Below are 16473 nucleotides of genomic sequence, written 5' to 3'. Positions count from 1 at the left end.
CAGGTGACTGTTCACAGTCACATTCACACAACCAATAAGCGGGAACTGAATCTACGCTGCCTTTACCGAATTCAGTCAAATTTACCATTACACAATCAGTGACTCAGTTGAAAATCACAGAAAATAAATAAATCAGTTCTAGGTTTAAACTGTTACCATTATGAACCCTTTATTAACTGTACAGACAATTAACAGTAAATGAAAATGCAAAAACAATTAAAACAGGGCCTTTATTTCAGTGACAAATTCATCGTTTTTATAGCACATTAGGGTCGTGGATGAGCTGTAGTCTGTCCTGACATTGGGTGAGAAGCAGGGTACACCCAGGACTGGTCGCTAGTCAATCGCAGGGCACATATAGACAAACAATCACTCACACGTATGGACAATTTTGAGTCTTCAATTAACCTAAGAAGAATATTTTAGTGATGTGGGAGGAACTGGAAGTACCCAGAGAAAACCCTGGGTAGACTATGCAAACTACACACAGAGATGTGAGGCACAGGTGCTAACCACTCGTCTACCTCGCCGCCTCAGAGCCGAGCGTGAAAGCAAATTGTGCAAAAATAAGTCAGCTACTGTAAAACATATAAACGACAAAACACTGTGCCTTAACTTTGCTAAGTGACAAGGTGTATGCCAGCGTTATAGTTTTGCCAATAAAAAGCAAAATATACAGACACTGATCTCATGTCATGCATAATGGCAATTTGCTAGTATTGTGCAGCTTAAGAGGCATATACGTACCTTCCAACTATGTATGTCGAATTCCAAATAGTACAACAGATTGGCACCATAAATGCATGAATGAATGAATGCTAGGTAGCTATCAGATAATACACTGTCCGATGTCTGTTCTACAAAGTCGGCTAGTCTATTTTAGGTATTAACAGCTCCCGTCTTTGCATGATTGGTTTCATTGGTTCAGCTTGTCGCCTTTACTTGTGTGATTTGTACATTTTGAGTTTATTTTCAGTTTCCAAAAAGTCTTGAAGTGAAGTCACCGTTTCTTCTTCTTGGCTTCTAATCAATTGTCCTCTGATCTTCTTCTTTCCTCTTCCTGCTTTTTTTTTTTTTTTTGCCTGCCTGTCAGCCCCTAAGCCTTTTGGAACCTATTTGGTTATATAAAGACGTCGAGTTTCCTGTCCTGGCCAAGGTAAACCTGCCTCTAGGACGCAGCACATTGCTATACTTTTGTATTTTGACACCTCTGACATTGTTTCTTGGATAAATCTATTCTTTCTCATCTATAAAACATCCATAAACATGACATTCTTAACGCTAAGAGCTGCTTAACAAGAGGAAACATGAAGTCATTCCAGGAATCACAAGTTATAACCTAAGCCTGCCTGGTATTTTAAGGACGGAAATCAAACCATTAAATTTAGACTTGTTAAAACTTAACATTTAGTGGTCTTGGAGCGTCTATAGTTATCTTTCACTTTGGCAAATGTCAGTTGTCGTCTTTCATTTGGGATCCCATCCAGAGTATAACATCCCCAACTTGGCACTACCTGTCAACACTTTGCTTAAGACCATGTCTGCACAAGCATGGGTATTTTTAAAAATGTATGTTGCGGGCTTTAGTCCACAGCATACTCAGTTTTAGGTTACTGAAAACTGGCCATTAGAAAAACCCTTGTGAATGGCTTTCAGCGTCTTCCATATTTGAGCTGATTTGATCTTATTGGTACTTTATTTTATTAACATTACACATGTGAGTGAGTGCGTCCACACAAGTGATTCTCCTTGATTTGCCCGTAGTCAGACAGTCGGTAGTTGGTCTGTCCATTACTTGGCAAAACCATGCAAGAACAGCAGAGATGTGGTGCATGGATCTAGCACCTGTAAAAATTTTGTTACAGATCTAGATGAAAGTGTGCATTGAGGAATATTTGTTCGCTTTATTTCGATGTCACAGTCTGCTTGAATTGGAAGCCACCGGATCCAGTAGAGGGAGCTATGTGAAAAAAGTAAGTGTGTCAATTGGCACCCACTTACGTGTTGGTTTCTGACTTGTATAACCATCTCATTCAATAAAGTGCGAACAGCTAAATTGTTGATACGTGTAATGATTGATGGGTAGGCTAACCAATGCCTGCACAAAGACAGAGTGGTGTTGTCTATAATGATTGACATGTAACTTGGGCAATGACTGCAACAACAGTAACCAATTAATGACTGTATCAAGTAGGGCTGTTCACGAATGGGTGGTGACTCGAATTGGGATTCGAATGGGCGTGGAAAAGCAATCACTGAATGAATCTTAGAATATGATACCACTTCCTTTATTCTGCTGGCACGCTGTATTAATTGAAAAAAATACAAAGTATTTCACGTTTAGCCTTTGTTTATGGGAGATGCCATTTTGACTTACTGCGCAATTTCTGAACATATGTGCAGTTGTACAGTAGTGTAGTTCCTGCAGTTGATCATTGATCACGGATGCAAATAGCCATAGCAGTCTCAACCGAGACGATGATCTTCGCGGAAGGAAGTGTCCAATAGCCGGACGAGGAGCTGCAAGGATGTTCCTGGCATACGACAACCGTGGCAGAATTAATGAGAGAAGGTTGTGGCAGCGCGTTTTGACGTGACGCCGAGCGTCTGACGCTCAGAAATATGTTCTTTTCGGGAGCACTGTCACGGTGACGTCAAAAAGCTCCTCCAGTGTGAGCGGGGCTGGCGGAGTGATTTCTGAGTGCTATTTAGGCGGACCTGTCCTGTAAACAGCTAGGGGGCATCAAGGAAGGCATAATAATTGTGGTGTCCCACTAGCCGAACTTTGGGCCAGGAGAAAAATGACATACCAAGATATCTCTGTGGGAGGCTTTTAAACTTCCTTTCAAAGCTCCTTCCTCAGTCTGAAATACACTTCGAAGCGCTCTTCCAGTAATTACAAATCTCAAGAACAGGTTTTAACTCTGAGATGCTGCCGTTAAATTAGTATGGGATATTCCCATTCCCCTTTTTTTTTTTTTTGCTGCTGCGTCACCTCCTCCTCTTCAAAATAAACAGTTAGGACAAATGCATATTGCCGAGTTGCGGTCCACTCAGCGGGGAAAGCCTCCCGACTTTCTTCGAGGCTGTTATGTCACCCTTTCCAAATATGGGATAGCCGCAACCCTGTTGCCTTTGTCACTGCGCTTTGATACGCGGGCCTTTCACACGGGCCTTTCACACTGAGCAAGTGCAGCGTGAAAAGGCCCTTACGCATTTTAGGGTATCAACCTGGGTTCTACTATTGGCCATAGTACAGCAAGGGATCCCGCTTAAAGTAAACCATTTTAAATAATAAAAAAAAAAACTTTCCCGCGGGGAGATCCGGTAGCTAAAACGTGGCAGCATCCTCTCTTTCCGGTTTAATGGATAGTTTTTAAATAATCAAATTGGATTTTTCATTTATTGGACAGTGACGTCTTTTTTTCGGAATATTACAGAGTTACGATTCGATTTTGATGCTGAAGTCATTCGTTGCTGCCAACATGAATAGCAAATGGGGATTTAGAGTGTGAGTACAAGACCTAGTATTCAGTCTTTACATTTATAATCCATGCAAGAAGCCCGGGTCACAAGAGAACCGGGAGTCACAACGCAATTGAAAATGCATACCGAATGACGTAATGGACGATATTGAAAATAAGACATGTCAAGGGAAAGGCAACATCTGGTCACAATACAGCCACAATAAAATACATGTGGAATAGTGGTTAGCACGTCTGCCTAACATTTGAGAGGTTCTGGGTTCAATTTTTGGCTCTGGGCAGCTTGTGTGGAATTTTCATGTTTTCCCCGTATTTGGGTTTTCTGGGGGTACTGGTGCTTCCTCCCACATTTGAAAAACATGCATGTTACGTGCATTTAAGACTCGTCCAATTGTCCATTGTTGAGAATGTGAGTGTGAATGATACTTTGTCTCTATAAGAATGGATAGATAGTAAACAAGCAAATAATTTTTTTCTTGGCTAAAATTGCATTACGGTAAGGGGTTATAGTGCCACTTGTGGCTTTGACATGCACTTTATATCATGTGACTGTGATTTTTGAAAGGGGACCTCGATCCGGGTGGACCGAGGTAAATCAACTGCCTTGTGTTCACTCGGCCGCTCCCGCTGAGGAATGATGAAAGTCGATTCTAATTGATCGTCTTCTCACTTAGCTGCTCCTCTGCCCTGCTCGCCACCCCTCTCTTCAGCCATCAGTCATCCAGTTGCCCTTCCCTCACCCAGCAGTCTATCCAGACCAGAGGTGGAACCAAAATGCCCAGTCTGGCATGCATAATCCCCCAATGCTGACCTGAATTCCTCTCTTTTTTTCTGTCCTCTGCGACTTCTGCTTCAGTGTTCCTGTCAGTGGCACCCACCCACTTTCTATTTCCTCTCTTTCTCCCCTGATACCCTTTTCTGACACATTATGTTACTTTTGTCACGTCACTTGGTGTGAATTCGACACATTGCCTGCACATCACCTGTTTATCAGGATTTCACTTTGTGCAAACACGGCGGTGTACATGCATGTGTGTATGTCGAAATGGGGAGGGTGTTTCCAAGGTTACCGCAGAGCCACTAAATAACTGTGACAGCTGTGGCTGGGGACTCTAGTCAAGCAAAACGATATCGCCATAGATACAGAGTACTAGTCAGCAACAACACTTAATTCCCCTGTGCTGTAAACACAAACAAATGGGCATTTGGATGTGAAGCCATAACCGCAATTTGTGCGTCCTTCTTTAAGCAGGTCATTGAGTCTGTCATGTCATTTATTATCAGAAAATTGTGGGTGTGTTGCAAATGTTAGTCACAACAATGAAACATTTCTAGAGGACCACTTTTCAGGAATATGAAAAAACATAACAGTGCAACAAATCTGTTGTGAAACCATGTCCATGTTATTGAGTGGTTAGAGGGAACGGAGAATGCTTAGATTGTAATCTCCACAGTTGTGTGCCCGTGGCCATCTGTGCCGCAGTGATGGCGTGCGTGTTTGTGTGTGCGCCTATTGGCCTGCGTGACGTATGTTCTAAGCCCAGTGCGGGATGGTGCATGCATTCATCTCTCAGTCACCCAAAAGCAGATGTCACCAGGACGATGGGGAGCGACAGATTGTGGTGGCAAGCGACCGGTGGCAGGTTGAAGGTGTCTCCGCCCCACGGTGCCCAACAGATGGAAGCTGAGGTCATTATCTGCTCGCTATCTTCATCCACCTAAAATAAAAAACACCTTTACTCGGGCTCCTACGGAATCAAGCAGTACCTGTACATGACACAAAAGAAAATCACTGAGTTGAGCCAAATTTGTGTTCTACATTAAATACGCACGGAGCCTTCTGTCCATACTTTGTGCTCATCCATATTCCTCTGCCAACCAGAAATAGCAGTACCACTGAAAACATGGGCACAACATTGAGACTGGAAGTGAAGAATTTCCAGAAATACTGAATACCAGTGGGAAAAAAACACCAAGGATGTGCCTTGAGGTGCATAACAGCCTCACAGACAGAACTTTTTTTCCTTTCGTACGAAGGTCAGGCACACTGTAGTTTATCACTAACCTACAGTAACATAGTAGTAAAGTCATAAATACAGAAAATGTTCTCATGGCAAAACACTTCTAGGCTGTAAATATAAAACCAAATGACAGAGTACAGTGAACTCCAGTTTATTGCAGGGGATACATTCCAGACTCACTCACAATAGTTGAAAATCTGTGCTATAGAAAGACCATACAGTGTAAATATCTTTATAATTTTACCCCCCACATGCTTTAAACCCATTTAAACCATCAAAACACACTTAAACGTATTAAATCATACTGTTAAACACATTGCATGGATAAAATGTATAGAAAATACTGTACGTATTGTATTGTCTTAGTTCATACATTTGCCTTTAAGAGTGGTTGGAGACATGTGATGTCAGTAAATCTGCATGTGAGTGGCCGGCGAGAACTGTGGCCCACAACAGCTTCTGCGTAAATGCTCACTGTTTTACTGTTCTTCCTGCTTCAATAAATAACAGAAAAGCAACTGCAATCTGCAATGCAAAAAATTATGGCTTTAACAAACAACAGTACAGCAAAGGGCACGAATGATATACCGGAGGTGAACACTGTACGCCGGTAACTGATCATACCTTGTAGTGCTGCATGATGACCTATTCTTACGCCACTGCGCAAATTAGTTCACTACGCAAAGTACGAAACCTTTACTTCGCATATGTTGGGCCGTCCTAAACCGAGGAACCCCTGCATGTATCACAGCCCATCAAATGTAGTTGTACCACTGGAAACTGGGAATAATGTTGAGATTGAAAATGAATAATTTCCAGGAATGAATACAAAGGAAAACAACTAACTATGGACATGTCATAACAGTCGAACACAGAACATTATTAATACCATGTCATATTGTCATGTTAGTTGTCAAGAATTTTACTCCTCTTTACTTGTCACTGATCAACAATCATTTCAATGCATTAGATGCATGGAAAGTGTTGGGAAAGTTCATTTTCTATGCGAACTACTTCAAAGTTCAGTTCACCGTTCCAAAAACAAACTCATTCAGTTCATAAGTTCATAATTCGAAATTCTGAACTAAATTCACTGTTCAAAAATGGAACGACACCCCCTTCCCCACCAGTGCAGTAGGTTGCTACAAACTATTACCCTCAAAATACTGACATTTCCCCATTGTTGTTACCCGTTTAGTACACACTAGTAGCCAGCTGTTGCTTTCACCCTACATTCTCAAAAGCATGAGGAAAAAACCAGTTGCTTGAATGGTCTTTTTTTAATGACACATTAAAACACAAAAAAAAAAGTACTGTAGTCCAAACACAATCTCAGGTAGAAAATTAAGCATCACAGCAGCTATGTCCCTCTACTCTAACTAAACTCCCCTACTCCCCTAGTGCGATTTTTCTAAATAAGGAGCACGTCCCCTCCTTGAGCCGTCACCTTGTCGTGGTGGAGGGGTTTGTGTGTCCCAGTGATCCTAGGAGCTAAGTTGTCTGGGGCTTTATGCCCCTGGCAGGGTCACCCATGACAAACAGGTCCTAGGTGAGGGACCAGACAAAGCACGGCTCAAAGACCCCTAATGATGACGACAAACAATGGACTTCGTTTTCCCTTGCCCGGACGCGGGCCACCGGGGCCCCCCACTGGAGCCAGGCCTGGTGGTGGGGCTCGAAGGCGAGCGCCTGGTGGCCGGGCCTGCACCCATGGGGCCCGGCCGGGCACAGCCCGAAAGGGTAACGTGGGTCCCCCTTCCCATGGGCTCACCACCTGTGGGAGGGGCCATAGGGGTCGGGTGCAGTGTGAGCTGGGCGGTGGCCGAAGGCGGGGACCTTGGCGATCCGATCCCCGGCTACAGAAGCTGGCTCTAGGGACGTGGAATGTCACCTCTCTGGCAGGGAAGGAGCCCGAGCTGGTGTGTGAGGTCGAGAAGTTCCGACTCGATATAGTCGGACTCTCCTCCACACACACCTGGGGCTCTGGTACCAGTCCTCTCGAGAGGGGTTGGACTCTCTTCCACTCTGGAGTTGCCCATGGTGAGAGGCGCCGAGCAGGTGTGGGTATACTTATTGCCCCCCGGCTCGGCGCCTGTACGTTGGGGTTCACCCCGGTGGACGAGAGGGTAGCCTCCCTCCGCCTTCGGGTGGGGGGATGGGTCCTGACTGTTGTTTGTGCCTATGCACCAAACAGCAGTTCAGAGTACCCACCCTTTTTGGAGTCCTTGGAGGGGGTGCTGGAGAGCGCTCCCGCTGGGGACTCCATTGTTCTGTTGGGGGACTTCAATGCTCACGTGGGCAATGACAGTGAGACCTGGAAGGACGCGATTGGGAGGAACGGCCCCCCCGATCAGAACCCAAGCGGTGTTCTGTTATTGGACTTCTGTGCTCGTCACGGATTGTCCATAACGAACACCATGTTCAAGCATAAGGGTGTCCACACGTGCACTTGGCACCAGGACACCCTAGGTCGCAGTTCGATGATCGACTTTGTTGTCGTATCATCGGACTTGCGGCCGCATGTCTTGGACACTCGGGTGAAGAGAGGGGCGGAGCTGTCAACTGATCACCACCTGGTGGTGAGTTGGCTCCGATGGTGGGGGAAGATGCCGGTCCGACGTGGCAGGCCCAAACGTATTGTGAGGGTCTGCTGGGAACGTCTGGCAGAATCCCCTGTCAGAAGGAGTTTCAACTCCCACCTCCGACAGAACTTTGCTCATGTTCCGGGGGAGGCGGGGGACATCGAGTCCGAGTGGACCATGTTCCGCGCCTCCATTGCTGAGGCGGCCGACCGGAGCTGTGGCCGTAAGGTGGTCGGTGCCTGTCGTGGCGGCAATCCCCGAACCCGTTGGTGGACACCAACGGTGAGGGATGCCGTCAAGCTGAAGAAGGAGTCCTATCGGGCCTTTTTGGCCTGTGGGACTCCTGAGGTAGCTGATGGGTACCGGCTGGCCAAGCGGAATGCAGCTCTGGTGGTCGCTGAAGCAAAAACCCGGGCATGGGAGGAGTTCGGTGAGGCCATGGAGAAAGACTTCCGGACGGCTTCGAGGAAATTCTGGTCCACCATCCGACGTCTCAGGAGAGGAAAGCAGTGCACCACCAACACTGTGTATAGTGGGGATGGGGCGCTGCTGACCTCGACTCGGGACGTTGTGAGTCGGTGGGGAGAATACTTCGAAGACCTCCTCAATTCCACCGACACGCCTTCCCATGGGGAAGCAGAGTGTGGGTTCTCTGAGGCGGGCTCTCCTATCTCTGGGTTTGAGGTCACCAAGGTAGTTAAAAAGCTCCTCGGTGGCAGGGCCCCGGGGGTGGATGAGATTCGCCCGGAGTTCCTAAAGGCTCTGGATGTTGTGGGGCTGTCCTGGTTGACACGCCTCTGCAACATCGCGTGGACATCGGGGACAGTGCCTCTGGATTGGCAGACTGGGGTGGTGGTCCCCCTTTTTAAGAAGGGGGACCGGAGGGTGTGTTCCAACTACAGGGGGATCACACTGCTCAGCCTCCCTGGTAAGGTCTATTCAGGGGTGCTGGAGAGGAGGGTCCGTCGGGAAGTCGAATCTCAGATTCAGGAGGAGCAGTGTGGTTTTCGTCCTGGCCGTGGAACAGTGGACCAGCTCTACACCCTCGGCAGGGTCCTCGAGGGTGCATGGGAGTTCGCCCAACCAGTCTACATGTGTTTTGTGGACTTGGAGAAGGCGTTCGACCGTGTCCCTCGGGGAGTCCTGTGGAGAGTGCTTCGGGAGTATGGGGTACCGAACCCCCTGATACGGGCTGTTCGGTCCCTGTACGACCGGAGTCAGAGTTTGGTCCGCATATCCGGCAGTAAGTCGGACTCGTTCCCGGTGAGGGTTGGACTCCGCCAAGGCTGCCCTTTGTCGCCGATTCTGTTCATAACTTTTATGGACAGAATTTCTAGGCGCAGCCGAGGCGTAGAGGGGGTCCGGTTTGGTGGCCTCAGTATTGCATCTCTGCTTTTTGCAGATGATGTGGTTCTGTTGGCTTCATCAAGCCGTGACCTCCAACTCTCATTGGAGCAGTTCGCAGCCGAGTGTGAAGCGGCTGGGATGAGAATCAGCACCTCCAAATCTGAGACCATGGTCCTCAGTCGGGAAAGGGTGGCATGCCATCTCCAGGTCGGGGATGAGATCCTGCCCCAAGTGGAGGAATTCAAGTATCTTGGGGTCTTGTTCACGAGTGAGGGAAGAATGGAACGGGAGATCGACAGGCGGATCGGTGCAGCGTCTGCAGTGATGCGGACTTTGTATCGGTCCGTTGTGGTAAAGAAAGAGCTAAGCCGAAAGGCGAAGCTCTCAATTTACCGGTCGATCTTCGTTCCTACCCTCACCTATGGTCATGAGCTGTGGGTCGTGACCGAAAGAACAAGATCCCGGATACAAGCGGCCGAAATGAGTTTCCTCCGCAGGGTGTCCGGGCTCTCCCTTAGAGATAGGGTGAGAAGCTCGGTCATCCGGGAGGATCTCAGAGTAGAGCCGCTGCTCCTCCGCATTGAGAGGAGCCAGATGAGGTGGCTGGGGCATCTGATTCGGATGCCTCCCGGACGCCTCCCTGGTGAGGTGTTCCGGGCATGTCCCACCGGGAGGAGACCCCGGGGACGACCCAGGACGCGCTGGAGAGACTACATCCTTCGGCTGGCCTGGGAACGCCTCGGGATCCCCCCGGAAGAACTGGATGAAGTGGCTGGGGAGAGGGTAGTCTGGGCGTCCCTGCTGAAGCTACTGCCCCCGCGACCCGACCCGGATAAGCGGTAGAGAATGGATGGATGGATGGATAAGGAGCACGTTACAAAATGTGTTTTCTATCTTTTGGAAGGCTAGAACGGATTAATGGTAACTCCAGTCATTTTAATGGGGAAAGATGATTTCAGATTTGAGTGTTTTGAGTTACTAGCTCAGTCACAGAACAAATTAAACTCATAAGTCAAGGCACCCCTGTAGGTGTTTATCAAAGAATAATAAAGATAATTCCAATTAAATGCAATCGCGGAACTATAGTTGTAGCACAGCTAATACTGTGTGCGTTTCCAGTAAATGTAGACCGCCATTAGTTGTGCGTGATTGTTATCAAATGTGTATGATCGCTGGCTTTACATTGTGCAAACATTAGTCTGTTTGTTGTGCCGCTGATGATTAAAACAAATCACTGCTGTCTTCTCTGCCATACGTTTTTTGCACCGTCTGACATGTGCACACAGCATTTCTCTGTTCCCTGTTCTCAATTGTAGGGCCACTTGATTTTCTCTCATAACCAGCAAAAAATAAAAAATAAAAAAAAAGTGGCCATTCAGAGCACATATCCAAGTCATCAACTACACTCAGAAAGTAGGGCAGCCTGGAAGCAAAGTACTGTGTCACAGGCAGCCATTGCTGCTTTATTGCACTGCCCGGATCCTTAGATAATAGGCTGTACATGCAATATGAAGGACATGAGTAAGTCCCTGTTTACATGTATCTTGTCGTGTCCTTTTTGTGTGTGCTTTGCCTAAGACAGCTGACAGTAACAGAGGGACTTTCTGAGTCTCTCACAATGCTGCATTTAGTAGCTACCTTGCAAGCCAGGGGGCTTAGCGCTTATCCCTGCAGGCTACAGTAGCCTGAATGGAACAAATATTACTTCGTGTGTGTGTGTGTGTGTGTGTGCGTGTGTCTCGAAGCAGATATATGCTCCACATGCGTGATTTGCATTATTGAGGGCAGTGTTTGTGTAAGAGTGTTATGTTTGGAGCCATGGCGATGGGCCGAATGCACAGTTATTCTTGTTTATTTGCTCTCTCGGTTAAAGCTGTGTTTTAGCTTCATATGGGCACAACGTCTCCTGCTCAGTGAACATGCTGGAGGTGTCGGCTGTTTTACAACCCCTTGCACACATGTGCCACACAGATGTGCATGCAGGGACCTCTCTCCGGGGCGTTGCTGTCTGGCCATAAGCGTCATTTTATTGAGCTACCGAAGTGATCAAAGGTTGTGGTGGTTGCTTTCTATGTGTTTGTTTTCTACTGTTTGTCTTAGGTGAATGGACAGTTAGTTTGGCAATGGCGGCGATACAGCAATGCCCCAAGGGTTTACTTATGCAGAAATAGAATAACTAGTTTGTGCAGTGCTCTGTTTGACCATATTAAAGACATGAATTGTCGCCAAACAAGAAGAGAGTGTTGTGTCTTTGCATGCCAGCATTATGATCATAAGAGGTTTGCTTCAGAAAGAAAAGCTACATGTTTTATATTTATGGCCCAGAAGTAGTTTTCATACAAATACTTAAATTGGGACTATACTGCTGCATTAGCGTAGGTTAGAGATTGACTACAGCATATTCCAAGTTGGGTACAAATTTGACACCATAGCAATGGAACTTTGTCGCATATCGAGGATTTCCTGTGATCAGTTCCAGGCTCAAAATGTTGCTTCATAGGCTTATTGTTTTAGGTTATTCAGGTGTAGAAATAGGTTAAACACTGTTAATATTATTGTTAAATAAAAAAAAAATGACATTTCACCTTGAAAAATGACAACCAAGACCCAAATGTGCCTTATGCACATGCCAGACGGTATGAAATAAGAAAACAATTTATGTTAAATTTAGAGGTCGCCATGTTGGAATCATGGTTAGTAGGTCTATCTCATAGTCAAAAGGTTAACGAGAGCTTATGGGTTTGAATCTCAGCTCGGGCACTGCTGTGTGAAGTTTGTGTGGTCTCCCGTGTTTGCGTGGGTTTTCTCTGGGTACTCCTCCCACATTCCGAGAACATGCATATGCGATTGGTTCACTGAAGACTCTAAATTGTGAATGTGAGCGTGTGAATTCTTGTTTGTCTATATGCACCCTGCAATCGAAGGCGACCAGTTCAGGGTGTACTCCACCTCTCATCCAAAGTCAGTAGGGTTCATTTCTGGCTCACCCCTGGCCCTAATGAGGAAAAACAATACGAAAAATATGAATGGTGATGTGTCACCAAAAAGCCAAAGAAAAGGGAATGTCATAAGAAAGTTATAAATTAGGCAAAGGCTGGTATCAAACTCTTTTATTCTTTTATTTCTATTATAACCGTGAGCAAAAATATTGTGGTTTCATGATATCAGGGAACTGGAATTACAGGTCTAAAATGTATTATTTAAAAATATTTGGTTAAATAACAACTTTTTTTTTCATTGAATATGCTCCATAGGTACATAAGTACACGTAAAAACAAAAACAATAGAATTTTCTAAATAAAATCAAAATGTAGTACAACAGTAATTATTTTTATTATTATTGTTATTTTTATTATTATTGTATATCTATTTATTAAATACATTATAAAAGTCTGTTTTATTGTCAGAAAAGCACAGACCTTTTGTAACAGTATGAATACAATGAGTATTTCGTCTCAGACGAAATAAATATTAAAAACATGTTGGCTACTCTCTAGCTCTATTAAAGAAGAAATAAGTTGTTTATAAGGTCACATTTTGATTTTAGTAATAGACAACATTGTTGGAAATGTAGTATATACAATATAACAACTACACAAAAAAAGAAATGTAGACAAACTCATTATAATGCAATAATGTGTTTTGTTTTTTTACAGTCACTCACCTACACCTGGCTGACTTTAAAAAAAATAGCGTATGTCCATCTATTGAAAAGCAGACATTTGCAAAGTGTTTTATAAGGTGTCCTGTCGTAAACTAGCATTTAACTAGATTCAGCACATGTAGTTATTGCAATGAAAGCAACCTGATACTGCCAGCGTTTTTGTTTTTTACTGAAAATAAACACCCACACTGCAAATACTCAAAATCTTTAAAAAATAAATAAAAATAAGACTCATTACCTTACTTTTAGACAATTTTCACTTGTTTCAAATTAATTTTTACTTGAAATAAGTAAGCAAAAAGGTTTGCCAGGGGAATAAGTTTTTTTATGTTTTTGTTTTAAATTTTTTAAATCATTTTTTTTCTTCTTTACGTGATGTGCCTAATTGTAATTAGTTTTGACTAGAAAAAAAATATTCTTGGTAAGATTTTTAGTTTTTGCAGGACATGTCATCGTTTTCTGTCCCATACTCATATATATATATATATATATATATATATATATATATGACATGCCTGCGTGGTGGCCATGTTGGGAAGGTTGATGTTCCTGTCAAAGGCAATGCATAGAAATTAAGTCATAACTTGCTAATTTCTCAACCGATTTTCATGAGTTTTACTTTTTTTTGTCAACGGCAAAGCATTTTTTTCTAAAAATTAAAAAATAAATAAATAAATAAAAGAAAAGATATATTTTTTTTTAAATTAATTTGACGAGGAATTCATAGGGTGGGTAAGTCAAGTTTTGGGTGGGCTTGACCCCACCCAAAATAGGGCTGGCCTCTCCACTGATCATAGGCGAGTCGCTTTCATGAGCCACGAGGAATTAGTGTGCTTCCTAGTCCCAAATATGTTTCCAAAGGCGAACGACTTGACAAAATAAACTGTTACTGTACCAAAAATAGCATGTTCCAGACTTTTGTACTCAGAGTTAACGCCACAGCCATGCTGCTCTCTCTCTGCTCTATGTACAATAGACAATAGCTATAACCATCGTCACATGGCCGCCACGTCAATGCCCCAAATTCAACATGGCCACCACGAGGCACGTCTTTCGGAATTAGATCTAGTAATATTGTATATCTGTGACCCGGAAATACGTTTGTCTCATTCTCTGCCTGCATTGCGCCACAGCTCCAGCAAACAACAGCGGACAATTCTGGAACTAACAGACTTTGTTGACAGCATTTTAAGTGACAAATGGAAACCATTTTTGGACACATTGTTCAGTAGCAATGGTCCGTTTTATCCGATGTGTATTACATCAGGGTCCGTTTTATCGAGGTTCCACTGTACTAAAAAAAATTCTAATTTCTGATTCAACATATCAACATACTCTACATAATATGAGAAAAGCTGTGATACCTCCACCGAGGAGGTCATGTTTTTATCATTGCTTGATTGTGGTCGAGCAGGATTATCCAAACAAATATTTTCACAGAACTTTTTGGAAGAATTGTGCACGGCCAAAACAGAGCCTGTTTGGTTTTTACCTTGGTCAAGATTACCAGATAATCATTCATATTAATATTAGTTTGCAACATTTCCCTCAATTTTTCAATGAATAACAACAAATCTTAATGTCACAAGTCAGACAGATGTATGACGTTATCTATGACAGTGTACTGATCTCAACTAGGATTATTTGGCCTTGGCAGGGGTCTGTGCTCTGAGTCCCGTTCTAGTTCTTAGTTTATCCTCAAGTGTACCAAGTGGGCAAATATTTCTTGACCTGAATAACATCAGCAGATGTTTTGTCTGTAAGCAGCCAATGAGGAGGTCACAAGAGATTTTTAAACCAATTCAAAATAAATCTAAACTCTGAACAAAGGCTAACTAGGAACAATGATTATGGAATAAAGAGCAATTTGTATTGCATAGAATAACTCTCGCTTTACTTTTCCTGTAAAGTTACATTTTACTGCACCTCAATCTAATTTCACAGATTTGCCTCTTTGCACTAGATTGTGGACAATGTGGTGCACACAATGTAGTTAATTACACACTAGCGCAACAAAAACAATACTGAGCAGTTGCTTTTTCCCCGTGGACATTTAAAGCAAATATATGTTGTAATTTTAGCTTTAAAACAAGAACGCTTCAAGAGCACAGACCTCTTGCATGGTGTACCATGTTTTTTTCCCCCACAATTGATAAAGATCTCGCTTAGGTCAAAATACACAAAGGATAAAGAAAAACTGCACACTTAAACCCATGTAAAGTGAATTCAAAGATTTAATACATTAAACATGCTTGAATAGAATTGCTGAAAACGAGTACACAATTGTGGATATAGTGCTCTATTTTCATGACTAGTGCAAATTCAGCGCTATGCATGGCGTAACTCTGCGAGGGGGTGGGCTAGACCCGGTTTTGGTTAACTTTGGGGACCGGCATACCCCGAGCACATTTAAAATGGGATGTTTGCGCTGGTGTGGGCGTCACCACGGCTGACTTCAATCCTGTCCAATCGAAGCGGTTTATTTCATTTCCTTTCAAATCTGCACAAATAGTCTCACATGGAGACATCACTATATGTGGAAGAGGACGGAGTTATCCGTGCTTGACTAGAGCATTGAACGTTATGCTGAGCTCAGTCTACACGAACATAGCCAGATTTGGACCCGACAGACACATTTCAGACAAATGTTCCCTTTCGTGGCCAATCATTTGAGTTATGAGTCCCCTGTCAAGCGTCGTTACCCCGTGTAGTATGACATAATCAGTGATTGCCGATCTGGCCTCGAGAACGCCTCATGACCACGATGCAGAAACTCTGGTCTGTCAGAATTTTTTTTGTTTTTTCCGCATAGTGTGACATGTCCTACATGGTCCTACGATTGTTCCTAGACATTGACCAATAGTGTGATGAAGTGTCCAAACGCCCGTGACGGGCGAGGTCTGGTCGATGTCATACTGGTGTGGCCTCTTGGCAAGACACATAACGAATTTATGAAACCATGTTTTGTAATCTGACATAGCGACCATTGTGAACGACAAGAAAAGCATTTTGAGCTCAGCATCAGCGCTATACCCTTATTATATACAGAATGAGATGGTGAAAACCCACTGGTGACTTTAATATGTTCGCAGACTTCATTGATCGTCATTGAACGATCGTTCGTTTCTACAACCCCAACGCATAGCTGCGTGCTTGTCAGTGCTTTGGATGATTTTAAAAATATGTTCATTTAATTGATTTCTACAATGATTCAGAGGGTTCGATGCATGTTGTTCACATACAGTAGGTATAGAAAGTATTCAAGACCCCCTTAAATGTTTCACACTTTTTTTATATTGAAGCCATTTGCTAAAATCATTTAAGTGAATTTCTTTCCACAATCATGGACACACAGATGTTTTGCCCTTTATAAA

The 16473-nt window shown here is 44.0% G+C and overlaps 1 long non-coding RNA gene across 1 annotated transcript in view; it reads right to left on the bottom strand.

The window, feature by feature from the left end:
• Nucleotides 1–211: 211 nt before the first annotated feature.
• LOC133480058 (uncharacterized) overlaps nt 212–16473 on the bottom strand; it is a 39510-nt gene continuing 23248 nt past the window's right edge. The window contains exon 2 of the long non-coding RNA XR_009789164.1: nt 212–5203. This is a non-coding gene — a long non-coding RNA (uncharacterized LOC133480058). The remainder of the gene's footprint in view (nt 5204–16473) is intronic.

Source organism: Phyllopteryx taeniolatus, chromosome 6 (assembly GCF_024500385.1).
Source record: "Phyllopteryx taeniolatus isolate TA_2022b chromosome 6, UOR_Ptae_1.2, whole genome shotgun sequence".
NCBI classification, from domain to species: domain Eukaryota; kingdom Metazoa; phylum Chordata; class Actinopteri; order Syngnathiformes; family Syngnathidae; genus Phyllopteryx; species Phyllopteryx taeniolatus.
Note: the sequence above shows the minus strand (reverse complement) of the source record. Positions and strands in the feature narration are given on the sequence as shown.